Here is a 16,213-nt window from a genome sequence, read left to right on the forward strand (position 1 = left end):
CTCTCTGCCCCTCCCCCGTTCATGCTCTGTCTCTCTCTGTCTCAAAAATAAATAAAAACATTAAAAAAAAATTTAAAACAGTTTCATAAGCAAATGCAACCTTAAATTGTGATTTCATTGTAGGAGCATAAACTTTGTCCTAAGATTCATCTGCAGAAGTCTTAACATAAATTGCAAAAATGTCACGTTTCTGAAGAAGAAAACTTTGCTTTCTGAAAAATTTATCATTATATAACCTTCCAAGACAAATAAAACCTTGGAGCAGAAAACAGCTGGTGATATCAATGAAAAGGAAGAAAAGCGAAATATCACATTTTCATTGGAGAAAATTGCACAACTGTTGATATTGGAGAGTAGTTCTATCCCATGTGTAATTGTTATTTCTCTCTCTCTCTCTTTTTAGCAACTTTTAATGTTTATTTGTTTATGAGAGAGAGACAGAGAGAGTGCGAGCAGGGAGGGACAGAGAGAGACACACACATGTGCACACACACACACACACACACACAGAATCTGAAGCAGGCTCCAGGCTCTGAGCTGTCAGCACAGAGACTGACGCAGGGCTTGAACTCACAAACTGTGCGATAATGACCTGAACCGAAGTTGGCCGCTCAACCAACTGAGCCACCCAGGTGCCCCAGTAATTCTTATTTCTTGATTTTCCTGTATTAGTGAGTTTTGTAGATAAGCAAGACCTAGGAAAATATAGTTGTTTGTTTTTATACGAAGGTTAGCGTTTTTTGTAAGTGTAGTTCTCCAATAGTTTCTCTTATGTTTTTTTAGGTAAGTATCATCTATAAATAGTAAATTTAGTGGTTGGTGCTTCCAGAACAATGTTAAATAATGGTGATGATGAGGACGTTCTTATTTTGTTCCTGACTTTAATGTCACTGCTTTAGTGTTTCTACATGAAGCATGATTGATACATTTCATTGACAATATCTCTTAGGTGATATTTAATATTTTGACTTCCATAATTTCTCAGATATTCTATAATTTGACACAGGCTTAGTCATATTCTTGACTCAATTCGTTTCATAGAGAGTTACAAATTTCCAGATGATTGGGGTTTTTACTTTGTTTTGTTTTAGGATGAATTTTCTCTCTCAGTTCTCTTACATTATGCCTTGTCCTTTGTTCTTAGTTCCTGTTCTTTTTTCATTTTGTTCTCTATTTTCTTTGTTTCTTATAAGTTTAAAAGTTTTAAATTGTGTTCTAACAATTGTCTTCATAACAATAACATTAAGAGAGTATCTATCAACTCCTTAGTATGAACAACTGAAATTAATTTCTTAAAATAAAAATGGTATATATTTAAGGTATACAACACAATGATTTGATATACATATATGTAGTAAAGTGATTACTACAGTCCAGCTAATTAATTAACATATCTCCTCATATAGTTACCTTTTCTTTGTGTGTGATAGGTGCCCCTGAAATCTATCCTGTTAGCATCCTTCCAGAGTTCAATACCCCATTCTTAAGTAATCATTCCTGTATATTAGATCTGTAGACTTACTTATCCTACATAAATGTAACTTTGTACCCTTTGACCAGCATCTCTCCATTCCACCCCCCCCCTTCCCCTTGCCCCAGTAATCAATATTCCACTCTGCTTTTATGTGTTTTTGTTTTCGTTTTGGAGCTTCCACGTGTAAGTGAGATCATATAGTTTTTGTCTTTCTGTGTCTGGTTTATTTCACTTAGCATAATGTCCTCCAGTTTCATCTACATTGTTGCAAATGGCAGGATTTCCTTCTTTTTCATGGTTGAATAATGTTTCACTGTGCGTGTGCGTGTGTGTGTGTGTGTGTCTGTGTGTGTATCCCTCCCTCCTTTCATGCAATTTTCTTTAAAAGTTTATTTTACTTATTTTGAGGGCAGGGGGTGGGAGAGCACAGGAGAGACAGAGGGAGAGGGAGAAAGAAAGAATCCCAAGCAGGCTCCATCCTGTCAGCATAGAGCCTGATACAGGGCTTGATCTCACAGACCATAAGATTATGACCTGAGTCGAAATCTAGAGTTGGATGCTCAAATGACTGCGCCACCCAGGTGCTCCCCTCTAGTAGTTTCTTAAGAAGAGCTACTGGGATCTAAAGTCTGTATCTTCTTGTGGGTGGAAAAGTGTTGCCTTTATACTTGAATGACAGTTTATCTGGGTATAAGACTCTTCAGTCACATTTTCTTTCCTTAAAGCTCTTCTGGGTGTTGTTCTTTTATCTTCTAGCATTGGATCTTTCTGTACTCTGAGGCTAGCATTTGTGTGTGTGTGTGTGTGTGTGTGTGTGTGTGTGTGTGTGATAAATATCTTGATGCTTTTTCTGGATCCCTAAATTATTCTCTCTCTGTCTTGGAAGCTTAGGAACTTTTCTGGGATATGTCTCAAAGATAATATGTTGATATTTCCATAAGTTTTCCTTTGATGCATTATGCATTTATATTCTACAGGTCCAAGTCCTTATATCTTTGGAAACTTTTCTTGAATTATGTCTTTCTTTTTTTCTTTTTTCTTTTCTTTCTTTTTTATTACTTTATTTCTTTTCCGCAGAGACAAACAATGCAAATCTGATGTTTTACTTGAAAACTATTTCCTCTCTAATATTTTGAATCTGTTTCATTCTATCTTAATTTGTTTGACTTTTCTCTTTTATGATTTCAATAGTGTTGATTTCCTTTTATATTACTTCTAATTTGAATTTCATTTCTCTACTGCTTCTTTGTCCTGCTTTTTTCCTTAGGTCTTCAAGCTTATGTGTCAATTTATGTTAATTCCCTGTATCTTCCCCGATCTTTTGCATCTTGCTTGAGCTCTTACAGGGCCAATTGATTCATTCCCCTTTCAAAATTTATGACAATGTGTTGTCTTACAGTTTTCATCTGCTTTATGGCAATGGTTTCTGAGGGTATGTTATTTCACTTGGCATTTCTCCTCCTTTCTCTTATGCCACATTTTTTGGTATTCTGTGCCAGTTTGTTTTTTTAGAAAGATTTTCTTCCCTTCTCCTCCCCTTCCCCTTCCCCCCCTTCCCTTTCTCCTTCTCTTCCTTCTTCTTCTTCTTCTTCTTCTTCTTCTTCCCTCCCCTCCTCCTCCTCCTCCTTCTTCTTTTTCTTCTTCTTCTTCTTCTTCTTCTTCTTCTTCTTCTTCAAGAAAGCACATTTTTTGGGGGACCAGCTGTAGAGAAGACAAAACCATGATTCACTCTTGCAGGAATTCTACTTATTCTTGTAGGTTGTTCCTTTGGAGTTTTTCATTTACTTCACCCAGGCCTGCTGAGATTGTTAGCAAAGGACTGCTGCTTATATAGATATTCCCTTCTTTTTCATGCTGTGTGACTTCCTTACTCCAGTATAATAGGTTAATCCAAAACTAGCGGATTAAAATGCCATTTATTAGTTATCATGAGTGTTGTGGACCCAGGCTTATTCATAAATCTGTGATTGGCTGGAGGTTGGCTAAGTCAGGCTGGGCTGCGGATGGTGTTGTGCTCTATTTTACCCGCTTTCTGAGACCAGCATGCTAGTCTGTGTTTGTCCTTCTTGTAGCAATAGCAGAGGTGTAAGAGGGCAAGAGGAAACACACAGGATTCTTGAGAACTTGTCTTGGAATGGAGACATCACATTTGCCTTATCCTATCGGCCAAAACAAATCAACACAGCTGAGTCAAGATGTAAAGGATGGGGAAATAGTTCCTACCTCTTTAGTGACAGGGACTGAAAGGTCACATGAAGACGAGTGTGGATACAGTGCTGCAGAATTGGGGCCATGGACACAATTTGTCGCATTTGCTAAATACAGAATACTTTGTGCAAATATAACTTATTTGTTTAATTCTCTGCTCATCCCCCATGTTCCTTGTTTTTCGTGACTTTGCGTTAACTGGTTCCAAGGAATTTCCCATTGCTGGTACATATACCAGTTCCTTTAGTTTCAAACAAGGTGAGACCCGTGGATTTCAAGGGTGGCCCCATCTGTCCTCACCTCCTGGTGTTCACACCCTTGTATAATCCCCTCCACCGAGTGTGGGCTGAACCTAGTGACTTCCTTCTAAGGAAAGATTAGTGAATGCTATTCTAAGAGTAGGTTTTAAAAACGGTCTTCTATCCTGCTCACACACTTTCTCTTTCTCTGGTTCTTCTTGTTTGCTTGTTTCGATGAAGAAAACTGCCACGTTGTGAGCTGCTTATGGAGAGGCCCACATGGCGAGGAACTGAGAGCGGCCTCCAGCCAACATCCAGCAAGGAACTGAGGCCTCAGTCTAAAGCCCTCAACCACATAAATGAACTCAGAAGTGGATTCTATCCCAGTCGAGACTCCAGATAACTGCAGCCCTGGCTGATACCTCACTTTCAGCTTATGAAGCGTCTTTAAGTAGAGAAATCAGCAAAGACCTTGCCCAAATTCTGACCCGCAGAAACTGTGAGGCAATAAATGATGAAGGTTAAAGCCACCAAGTTTTGAGGTAATATGTTACTCCGCAATTGCTAAGTAACACACACGGATTGTTGGTTTTTCAGACTGTGCCACTTACTTTGGAGAAGTGTGCCCTGTTGGATTTGCTTGAGATCTGTGGTCAAGGGTCTTCTCTCTCAATAGCTTGACCTTCACAGCATTTGGTATCTCTTTTTAATATGCTGCAGGTTGGCGTTTATTATTTAAAGAAGTTGTTTAGAGTTACGGTAAAGGTTTATCAAAGAAAGAATTTAGAGTTGTTGCCTGTATACTTTTCATTCTGTTTATTGCTTTTGGGTGACTTTTTTTTTGCCCCTTATAAAAACCAAAGTACAAATTCTGAATTGTGCATTTCATTTTCTAAATACTTCCAGAAAGCTGCTGCTTGAGGCCCTTGGTACAGTAATATGTGAAGAACTTAATGGATGCTAGCCAGTGGCAGAATCAAGCCAGCTTTGTCCTAGTTCTCCTTGGACCCAGCACCTTCTTTCTCCATTCTCATCTTATATGTTTAACCCAAGAGGTGGCCTGTGTGGTTGTGGCGTCAGATTTTCTGTGCTGTCGGCACAGAGACTGACGCAGGGCTTGAAATCACAAGCTATGAGATCATGACCTGACCCGAAGTCAAGAGTTGGATGCTGAACTGACTGAGCCACCCAGGTGCCGTCATTTCCCTAATCTCTCAATGCTTTATAGCCTTGAGAACTAATCTTGGTAGTATTGTAAGGCTGATGAAATGAAATAATTCATGCCAAGTGTTAATACAGTGCCTGACAGATGGTAAGCCCTCAATAAATGCTAACTATGTAAAACATATATTTATTAAATGCCTACTGATTGCCTGAGGTTGTACTAGGTCATGAGCATACAAATATGTGTACAATTTGGTTCCTTTTTCTCAAGGAAATCATAGTCTTGCGAGTGAAATGGGACTAATAGTTGTGTAACATTATTGTTTGCAAACACTATCATGCACTTTGCTGTTCCGATCCTGATAAACTCACCTGTGAGGTATTATTCCTGAATTCCTGCTTTGGTTTTCTGCCTGGCATCCCAGTTTCTGTAGGATTCGAGGATGTTTTATATCCAGAGGACAGCCAGATAAAAATGTCTGTCTTCCCCACTTTCCTTCTGGAATCCATTTAGACTATTCTCTTGATAGGTATTTATACTTCACGTAAGTCTAGTGCTCATCCCAAGTGCCCTTCTCAATGCCCATCACCCATTTTCCCCTCTCTCCCCACCAACCCTCAGTTGGTTCTCCGTATTTAAGAGTCTCTTCTGGTTTGCCTCCCTCCCTCTCTGTTTGTAACTATTTTTTCCCCCTTCCCTTCCCCTGTGGTCTTCTGTTGAGTTTCTCAAGATCCACATATCAGTGAAAACATATGATAATTGACAGATAGATATATTTTAGAAAATAAACTGTTTAGACCAGCGCCCTGCCGAAAACCAAAAATACACAGAGTGCCTTCTCCCTGTTCAGACCAGAGTAAAACTACTCAGAGCAAACAAATAAACAACAAACAAACTACAAAACAAAAGCAAAATCCCCAGTTGTGTCTCCTTCTGTTACGCAGGTACAGCTGAGAGAGACTGCCAAGCAAGGAACAGTAGAGAGCTGGTGAGTTTCTAGGAGGTTCTGGCCAAAGCTGGGAGATCAGGTGCCTGTGGCTCATTTCGCTGGCGTTAATCTGTGATGCCTTCGGTGTCGTCACATGTATTTCATTGGTGTTTTTCCCTTATTAAATATGAAAATCATGTCAAAGGTAAATGTCAAGGGGCTATAAAATTACCCTTCTTATCTTCTGAACATTTATCAGTTGATAAATGGAAAGACACCGCTGCCAAAATAACTGAATGAATAATTTATAAATGACTGATGCATCTTGTATGTTGTTTCAGGCACAAAACAGTAGGACATCAATAATCAAAAGAAGTTGGATTAATTTAGCAGTATTTTGCCGCTGATGTTTTTATCTAAATGCTGCAGTGTGGATCCTGGTGGCCAGGGAACCTGGTTTCTCTTGTTTTGCTCCTTACCTACCTGGGGTACTGGGGGGGGGGTACGGAGGTAGGGGAGGAGGGGGCCCCTTCTCTTACCTCAGACCTCCTTCTTTCTTATTTGATCTGCACATCCTCTCTCCCTCCATGGACCTTTCTGCAATACGCCAGGATGTAAACAAAACAAAACAAAACAAAACAAAACAAAACAAAACACCTTGATTTAAAAAGGGCTTGCACATCTCCCTTGAATTCTCACCTTGCCTAGACGTCATTTCCCCCCATTAATTTACATTGAGCCAGTGTTGTCTTTGAAATGCTAGTCTTGGGGCGCCTGGGTGGCTCCGTCGGTTAAGCGTTCGACTTCGGCTCAGGTCATGGTCTCACCGTCCGTGAGTTCGAGCCCCGCGTCAGGCTCTGTGCTGACAGCTCAGAGCCTGGAGCCTGTTTCAGATGCTGTGTCTCCCTCTCTCTCTGCTCCTCCCCTGTTCATGCTCTGTCTCTCTCTGTCTCAAAAATAAATAAACGTTAAAAAAAATTAAAAAAAAAATGAAATGCTAGTCTTTAGACGACTGTCTTAAATGCATTTAGAATTCTCTAACGTTGTCATCGTGGTCACCCTAAAAGGCTCCATAATGTGCATTAAATTAATTAATGTCCTTAAAGGACCAGAGCAGAGCTCAACCCTGTTGCTTCTGCTGGCCAGGGTTTAGGTACCGTGCCAACCGCCAGCCAGAAAAAAAACAACAACCCTGGAAGCCTCCCTACAGCAGTGAACTCAATGGCAAGTCTTCCCGGGAAAGGCGGGGGGGGGGGGGGCGAGGGGGACCCATGCAGCCCCAGGAAAGTTCTGCGGAGAAAATTTGCCTGGCCTTGGAGATCTCAACCTGGATCCAATTTCCCCCGAAGGTTAAGCAGCCTTATTCCGGGACATACGCTAACAAAGGGGGAAGGGGCCAGACAATTAACATCATGATTTATTCTGACATGACTCTTGAAGGGTGGCCACTTTATTATTATTATTATTATTTTTTAAATTCCACCCTGTGGCTTTACCCACCAAGCCCGGGATCTGCTCTTTGTCATCCCATTGTCAAAACGGCCTCGCCTCTGCTCCCCAGGCCCCGCTGCCTGTTAACGTCCACGGAGCGCGACATCTAGCCCAGCGTGGTAATGGGGCTGCCCCCTCCCACTCCCCCTCGGCCGGGCTGGGCCGCGCGGGGGCCCCTCGGAGCAGCGAGCGATCCCCGAGGGCTCCCCGGCTGCGCGCGCGTCATCAGCCGCTCTGCCAGGGGAAGCGGGCCTGGACGGAGATGGGGACGCACCGCCCGGCCCCCGGCCGGACGAGGGTGCAAAGCGGTGCCCTCCGTGGCGGGGCACCGAGCTGCTCTGCAGATCTGGCCCGGTCCCTGGACCTTCACAGGCAGTGCCGCAGAAGGCACGGACGCTCCCGTTTGGGCATTTATTACCTGGAGCAAAATGTGCAGAGAGGGTCGGTAATGAAGTACTTGACTAATTCAGTGTGATCCAGCTGGCTGAGCCAGAGGGGCTGGCTGCCGAGGGAGGCCGGGAAACGAACGAACTCACTGCTAGCCATTTTCCCTTGGCACCTGGGAAGCCAAAACAAAGGCGTGAGTAGATCAAAAAGCAGAGAGGTATCAATAATAAAGAAGGAGAGGCGACCGGGAGAGAAGGAGGGAGGGTGGGGGTGGGGGTCAGGCCATCGCTTGTTTTTAAGAAAGTTATTAGTTTTTATTTTTTTTCTCATTCCGTCTCCGAGTTCAGTCCCCCTTCCCACTCCCTGGGCCTTTACATTCTTTTGGTAACAGACACCCAAAGTCTGGTGGGTTTGTTTGCCCTTTCTTTCTTTCTTTCTTTCTTTCTTTCTTTCTTTCTTTCTCTTTTTCTTCCTTCCTTCCTTCCTTCCTTCCTTTTTCTTTCTTTCTTTCTTTCTTTCTTTCTTTCTTTCTCTTTCCTTTTCTTTCTTTCTTTCTTTCTTTCTTTCTTTCTTTCTTTCTTTCTCTTTTCTTTCAACTTGCATGTTTGCCAATGAATTCTGGCCAAGCAGGAAGAGACAGGTTCACACATACAGAAATCTATACGGTGTTTCTGGTGGAAATGACGGTGTGCTTTCGTCCAACAGCGTGGTGACTAGAGAACTAATGTGTCCAGAGGACGTCTTTCTCTCTGGCTGCATGGAAGCCGGCTGCCTTCTGGTGTCCTCGTCCTTCGGTACCTGCTAATGGCCCACATGAAGTCCGGCCTCTGTTCGCTGCCTCGTGCCATAAATAATGGATCTTGCGTGTTCAAATGTGCTTAAACACTCTGAGGGCCATCTGCTTACAAAGACAATAAATAAAATACTGGATGGCTGATTTTAGTGCCTTATGTATTGTAATTATCTTTTAAAAATAGACACGGCACTCATCCTGTTTTCCAAGCGTGAGTCATAACAGTCCTGTGGGACTTCCTGTCCTTCATACTCAGAAAAAAAAAGGGGGGGGGCTCCCTAGACAGTCAGAAACAAATGTGACAGATGAGCTTTGGTGGGAAGAGTAAGTTGGTGAGGGAAAGGGAAGTAGTTCTACCAAATGTGAACTTGATTTATAAGGCCAATCGGGCCGTGAGTGTACGCTTAATAAGCAGCAGCAAAGTGAAAGTTTCTGGTAATAGTCTTTACCCCAAACTACAAGGTCTGGTTTTAGGAAACACCGCAAGGTGTGAGGTCAGCTTCCTAATCTTTTTTCTTACTTTGTGCTGTCTTCATTTTACCTTTCTTCAGGGACCCTCAGGCTCTTTCCTTTGCCCTCAGCAAAAACTCTTCTTTAATCTAACTAAAGTGTAAATGACTACCAGTACTTAAAGAATTAAGCCTCTCTCACCCTTGGACTATTTTTATTAAATGAATCGAATGATCAAACACAAGAGATGAAACTAAAAGTTTTGAAATATAATGCTTTCCGGCAGAGATTTGTGTGCGTGTGGCTGAAGACCCTTCATTTCCCCCCAAACATCACATAGGTTAGGCAGTTACCTGAATAATCCACGTGTAAGGACCAACGCATACTCTTACCATCCTTGAAATTCAGGGGTATGCAGATTTTTTGTGGCTCTGAGCATATGATAGTTCTATTGGCTACTCTGGCTATGAGAAAAAAAAAAACCAGGAGGAAATAAAATATTCACTTTGATTTTTAAAACTTTAGAGTATCACCTATGCTTATATGTGATACTTATGAAAAAAAAAGTTTATATGCTTTTTTTTTTTTTTTTTTATCAGGGCTTGAGATCATGTTTTGGTGAAGAGGAATGGAGACCCACTCAAGCTAGCTCAAGGAGCATTGTGAGGAGGGAGCCAGTGCAAGGAAATGATTGTTATGGACTCTAAGCTCCAGAACTCTAATACGGCTGAGCCTTACATGGACTTCAGTGAGACAGTGACTCTGGATCTGAGCAGCACGGGATTATGATTCATCACTTGAGTGCTCTGTGATTAAAGTGACTCAGCTATGCCTCATATGTCTGTTCATCCAGAATTTCTGCTCTCTCGTAATTTTGGCTCTCACTAGGCCCAGATGGCCTCTATAGCCCAGTGCCCTTATTTTCAATCCCCAAGAGGGAACTGGATTATACCAGTTCATTATGAGGCCCCAGGACACGGGTTTTGTACAGACAGACTATGGTTTGGGTCCCTCTGGGTCAGGTGCTTATTCCTCACCCACTTAACACCAGCCAAAGGTGGGGAGGGTTACATGGGGCAGAATGTAGACCAGTGGTGGCCATAGGCAGGAGGTAGCCTTTGGGATGAGTTAGCAGACATTCTGATGATTATTCCACCAGGTGTAAATGAATGTTGAATTTGGCATTTACTCACGTTTGAAATATACTCTTGTTTATTGGGTGCTGGGCTATGTGATTGTTACATATTCTACATATCACTTTGGTCTATTGAATTATTACACAGTTAACAACTGACATATATTACCCTTGAGTGCAAGTCTTCATTTTGTGAAGTTTCTTATGCCACTCAAGCGCATTCAGGAAAATGATTCATCTGGTGGCAACTTTAAGGGGTGATGGGACTTGCCTTCAGAATGTATCCTCCGTACTTTACATAAGCTTCTGTGTAATTCATTTCGTTTTATATACTTCTCGTCACCAAATAATAGTCTGCTCATATTTGTAATGAACTAGTTTCGACAGAGTCTGGCTTCTAACCTTCACCTTTGTGTATGGAAAAAAAAATAGATTCAGTGAGATAAAATGCTTTGTGAGGAGATTCCACAGGATAGCGTCAAACCAGCTTTTCTGTCACAGCAAAGCAGCAACTGGCTGCCTTGGAGGATGGTTTGAATGAGTCCATGTCGTATCCTCTTGTGGCATTTCCAGAACTTTACTCTTGGCTCTTACAACCCCTTTGAGAACACTAATTCAAGGAGTATCAGTTTGGGAAAGCAACATGGCGCCCATCTACTCAGACAGGTCAGGCACCGTTTGGGGGGCGGGGAACGGAAGGAAGTCTGTGGGATGGGTAGGGTCTGGATGACAGAGATTAAGTAGGCAGGCAGTACTTAGAACTCCATCTCCAAGTATCACATCTAGTCATGGATCAGAAAAGCAGCACCAGACAACCAAGATGTAGTAATGCGGTGGCCCAAGGGCCGAGAAGACTGTGACAGTGGGGTACCTAGATGGAGGAGATTCAGAAATCGGGGAGCTGGAGGCATTTAGGAGATCTGAAGTGATCATAGGTATGGCACAAGGCACCTTCTAGGTCAGTGGAGACTGAACTTGGATTAGGGACCAAAAGCAATAGCCAAGGTCCATTAGAATAGACGCCCAGGAGAAAGGAAGGATATGGGCTCAGGAGGCCTCACAGGGGAGCCCTGTTACCATAGTGTGTGCTTGACTGGGTGGGGTGTGGAGGTGGCATTGGAGTTCAGACATGGTCTTGAGGAGCACATTCCAAGTTAGCTTGATAGGAAGAAAACCATCGTACCAAACACTCTGATTTAAGAAGTGTGTGTGTGGTGTGTGTGTGTGTTCAATGAGATACCACATCACACCTGTCAGAATGGCAAACGTTTACAGCTGAGGCAACAACAGATGTTGGCGAGGATGCGGAGAAAGAGGATCTCTTTTGCATTGTTGGTGGGAATGCAAGCTGGTGCGGCCACTCTGGAAAACAGTATGGAGGTTCCTCAGCAAATTAAAAGTAGAACTGTCTTATGACCCAGCAATTGCACTACTACGTATCTATCCAAGGGACACAGGCGTGCTCTTTCGAGGAGAGTACATGAACCCCCGTGTTTATAGCAGCACTATCGACAATAGCCAAAGTATGGAAAGAGCCCAAATGTCTATCGATGGATGAATGGATAAAGAAGATGTGGTATATATATACAACGGAGTATTACTCGGCAATCAAAAAGAATGAAATCTTGCCATTTGCAACTACGTGGATGGAACTGGAGGGTATTATGCTAAGCGAAATTAGTCAGAGAAAGACAAATATATGACTTCACTCATGTGAGGACTTTAAGACACAGAACAGATGAGCACAAGGGAAGGGAAGCAAAAATAGTATAAAAACAGGGAGGGGGACAAAACATAAGAGACTCTTTAAATATAGAGAACAAACAGAGGGTTGCTGGAGGGGTTGTGGGGGAGGAAGAGCTGAACAGCTGAGGGGCACTAAGGAATCTACTCCTGAAATCATTGTTGCCCTGTATGCTAACCAACTTGGATGCAACTTGTGTGTGTGTGTGTGTGTGTGTGTGTGTGTGTACACATGTCTGTCAGTGTGGGAAAAACCTATTTAAGGAATGTTTGGCTCAAGAATGGTGAGCCTGGGCCACCTGGATGGCTCAGTCGAGTGAGCATCTGACTCTTGATTTCTGCTTAAGTCATGATCCCAGGGTCGTGGGATCGAACCCTACACTGGGTTCTGCACTAAGCCTGCTTATGATTCTCTCTCCCTCTGCCCCTCTCCTCTGCTCGCTTTCTCTCTTCCTCTAAAATAAAAATTAAAAACAAACAAATAAACAAACAAAAAACCCAACAAAAACTGTGAGTCTGGGTATTGGCCTAGAAAGACATAGAACTGGGCAGATGAATCCTTACCCTTCTGTCCATATTGGAATAGAACCTTCCTGTTCAGGACGAGATAACAGTGGCTAGTCAAGTTGATATCCAGGACAGAAAACATCTATTAATGTTAACTCAGGCCATTATAGAATAGTTTAGCAAATAGATTGCTGGAGTTAAAGTGACCATATATGCATGCCTCATTACAACTCTGCAGACACTTATATTAACATATGGCACGTTCTTTTTATATATCTACATTTTCACTCATTATTATAACTAATGCATTCTATCATGCCCGATTCGAGGGCCATAGTGAGAAAAATGGGGTCATCCTGTAAAGAACTCAAGGAGATTTATATCTGTTGGAATGCTGGCAGGAAACACGTATGGAATACTCAAAGGGATAACGGAAGTGAATTTAATAAAGGGACTGTTTAGAAAAGTGGGGGGTACAGTTAAGAGAACTTATAAGAAATGATGAGGCATCCAGGGTCTAGAAGCAGAGAAAGCCATTACCACATCTGCTCTAGAGTGGCATGGGGAGAGGACAGGGTCACTGGAACCTTATGAGAGCAGGAGGCATGGAAGGGGGTGGCCTGTGGTCAGAGGAAGGCACTGCTGTTAAAATTGTCACCTTGAGGGAAGAAGAAAGACCATGCTCCCCATATCCTAATCTCTCTCTCCTTCTTCCTTTCATGATTTCTCAGGTCCCTCACGTTGACCAAACCCACCCAGAAGTCAGAGGCCAAGAGAAATCACGAGTCATGGTCTACAGAGGTAAGCCGCCCAGCCTACAGAACAGGGTAAAAAGGGGTGAAGTATGGATTTGATGAGGCAGATGGAGCATGATGGCCACAATGTGTTTACAGGTGAACAGGAGGCAGGTCAATCTATCTGTACGTTCCTACGCTAATTGACTGAACAAATTAAAGTTGTTCTTGATGGGAAGACGGTACTTAGAGTATCAAAAGGTAGATAGACAGGCCTGGTTCTTTCATACTAATTAGATCTAAGCAACTTTGATGGACTACTTCTTAAATTATTAAGTAAAGCAGTGGAACCCTTTAGAGATGAACATTAGGTGAGCATTAGTAATTTTGCTTGTTATTCGGTGAGTTTAGCATCATTTAATGTTAGCTGGGTTCTCCCACACTGTCACCCTTGGTGGCGTGTATTCGAACACTTGCCATAAACACGTCTCTTGAGAGGGAGTTTCATATGTGCCGTGGGGGAATGTTTTCAGTCTTTAATGAACTGAGATTGGAAAAGAGGCCTTGTCATGTGCTGGGCTGGCACGGCAAACTGGTTCTTTTAGGGTATCATTCATCCACTCATTTTAGGATGTCTGCACACGTCGGGATTAACATAGTGGCTAATGGGACATCAGCCCTTTGGTGAGATGACATTCGAGTCTTAGGATTTTGACAATTCATGATACTTAGAATTATGACAACTGGTAATCAGTGAAGGACCGTTGGAAAGGACCCGATACAGTCTCAAGCATAGAGCATGAATGTAACTACTGAAGTACATTTTATTTATTTTTTTACTTTTTCTTGATGTGCATTTTAAAAATGAGTCTTTGTCTTCGTGACATTTTATTTTTATTTATTGTATTTTTTTATTAAAAATGTTTGTAGTTTATTTGTTTTTTGAGTGGGGGAGAGAGAGCAAGGGAGGGGCAGAGACAGAAGGACAGAGAGAGAACCCCAAGTGTGGGGCTGGAGCTCCCTAGCCGTGAGATCATGACCTGAGTTGAAATCAAGAGCCAGATGCTGAACTGACTGAGCCACCCAGGCGCCCCTGTCTTAGTGACCCTTTAGCCCTAAATAAATTATTCTACCTAGAACACATGTGTTGATGTAGTTCTGTTTGAGGGCAACACATTTTACTGAACACTTACTATATGCCAAGAAGTTCTGGGAAAGGCAGTAGAGCGGTGTCTTGAAGGATTTCCTTCTACTGACAGAGAAAGCAGACCTTTGGCTTGCAAACACATTTAGTGAGCAATTCTGTCCATTCTTTGAAAAGCAATCTGTGGTGAAAAAACCCCAACAGATTCTGGCCATTCAAACTGTGGTTCTTAGATGGGGTTTCATTTGTTGCCTATCTAAGTCATAAACCTTTGGTGGAGCCTGTTTTGAGGTTGTGCTTTGTAATTCTTGATGAATGGCCAATGGTAATTATGTTTATTATATTTGATGATAGCAGCAATAGTAATGGTAATAATAATAAAAATAATAGGCATCAGTATTTGTGACCGTGTAGTAATAATGTTTCTTGTGCCTGTTAAGTGTGGTCTAGCTCCAAACAGATTAGGTAGCTTGTCTATCTCATCCTTACCAGTATTGCTCCCAGGATGCAGCCACCTCTTGCAAAGAGGACAGAGATGTGACACAGAGGACACTCTGTGACAGCAGGGACAGGGACTGCCTTATTTCCTGCTGTGGTCTTAAGACACAGCCTGATGTACACCAGGATATCACACATTCGTATATATTTCTAAACAAAAGGAACAAGACTCCCAACGCTTCAATAATAAAGGAACACAAGTGGATTCAACATCCCTCTAAATCCTTTCTCAAATGCTCTCTCTTTCCTTGGGAGTCAGGAGGAAACACAACCTACTTGTAACAAATCTTTTGCGCATTGGATATTTGTGCTAAAAATGGATTTGAAGTCAGAGAAATCTCTCCAAAAGTTCTATTGAAAAGAGTATTTACTTCTGTCTCTACAATTCCTGTTTCACAGTGTTTTATTCACACGTACCCTTCATCCTAGAGTGGGGGCATTCACGGCAGGGAAAAAGACCGCAATTAACAGATCTTAGTGAAAATCAGACTCAGTCTATGGTTTTGAACTAAGTTTAGGCTCCATAGTTTTGTGACCTCGGGAAAATCCTTTACTACAGAATATGAGAAAATGACGCTCAAGTTGCCTGGTCATTGGCAAATAATCGATAAGTGTTTTATTTTTCTCTACTCGTCACCTCATGACAAAGAAGTTGAGGCTATATCTCTCTGGCTATAAACTGCATAATCATTTTAAAAAATTGGGCCATGTCAGTATTGTCCCTCATTGAACTGTTGCAAATTCCATGTAACAAATTTGAACAAAGCCTTCACATTTGGTTCAAGCCTTCAGAAAACAGGCTTGCCCAGATTTCAGGTGCTCAAGTCACAAAGCCCTGTGATTTGGGGGCCTCCCACCAGCCAGACTGACTACTGAACGGCTCCCACTAAACCCCTTGGGTAAATGTCTCTCTTGGACCCAGTGTGGATGACTCCTACACTTATCTACGTTCTAGGGCTGTTATGAGGATGAATTAATGCTTATGAAGAGCTATAATCACCTTGGATGAAAGGAGTAGAAAAATAATGACCCTTCTTCTTGGCACCTTTCATCTGAGGATCTCAAAGCACTTCACAAGCTTGAATTAATTAAGCCAAGGTAATTGCAAGGTATAATGACAATAACAATAATGGTTATAATTATCCTCAACATTATCCTTAAGAACCTGATTTGAAATCAATTCCTGACCCTGTCTCTGCCATGGCGGTGGTCAGCCTCTTGCTCTCCTGCAGAGGCCTGTCCTCCCTCTGCTCACTCACCCCTTCCTCACCAACAGTGCCCATGACCTCTACCATCACTGGGGAAAGAATCCGGGTT

The 16,213-nt window shown here is 42.3% G+C and overlaps 1 long non-coding RNA gene across 1 annotated transcript; it reads right to left on the reverse strand.

Annotated features, from left to right (window-relative positions):
* Positions 1-5,842: 5,842 nt before the first annotated feature.
* On the reverse strand, positions 5,843-7,634 carry LOC125939582 (uncharacterized). The gene is made up of 3 exons (XR_007463102.1): positions 7,515-7,634; positions 6,554-6,611; positions 5,843-6,191 (listed from the first exon to the last, which is right to left on the reverse strand). It is a non-coding gene; the product is annotated as an uncharacterized LOC125939582 (long non-coding RNA).
* Positions 7,635-16,213: the final 8,579 nt, after the last annotated feature.

Source organism: Panthera uncia, assembly GCF_023721935.1.
Source record: "Panthera uncia isolate 11264 chromosome B2 unlocalized genomic scaffold, Puncia_PCG_1.0 HiC_scaffold_25, whole genome shotgun sequence".
Taxonomy (NCBI): Eukaryota; Metazoa; Chordata; class Mammalia; order Carnivora; family Felidae; genus Panthera; species Panthera uncia.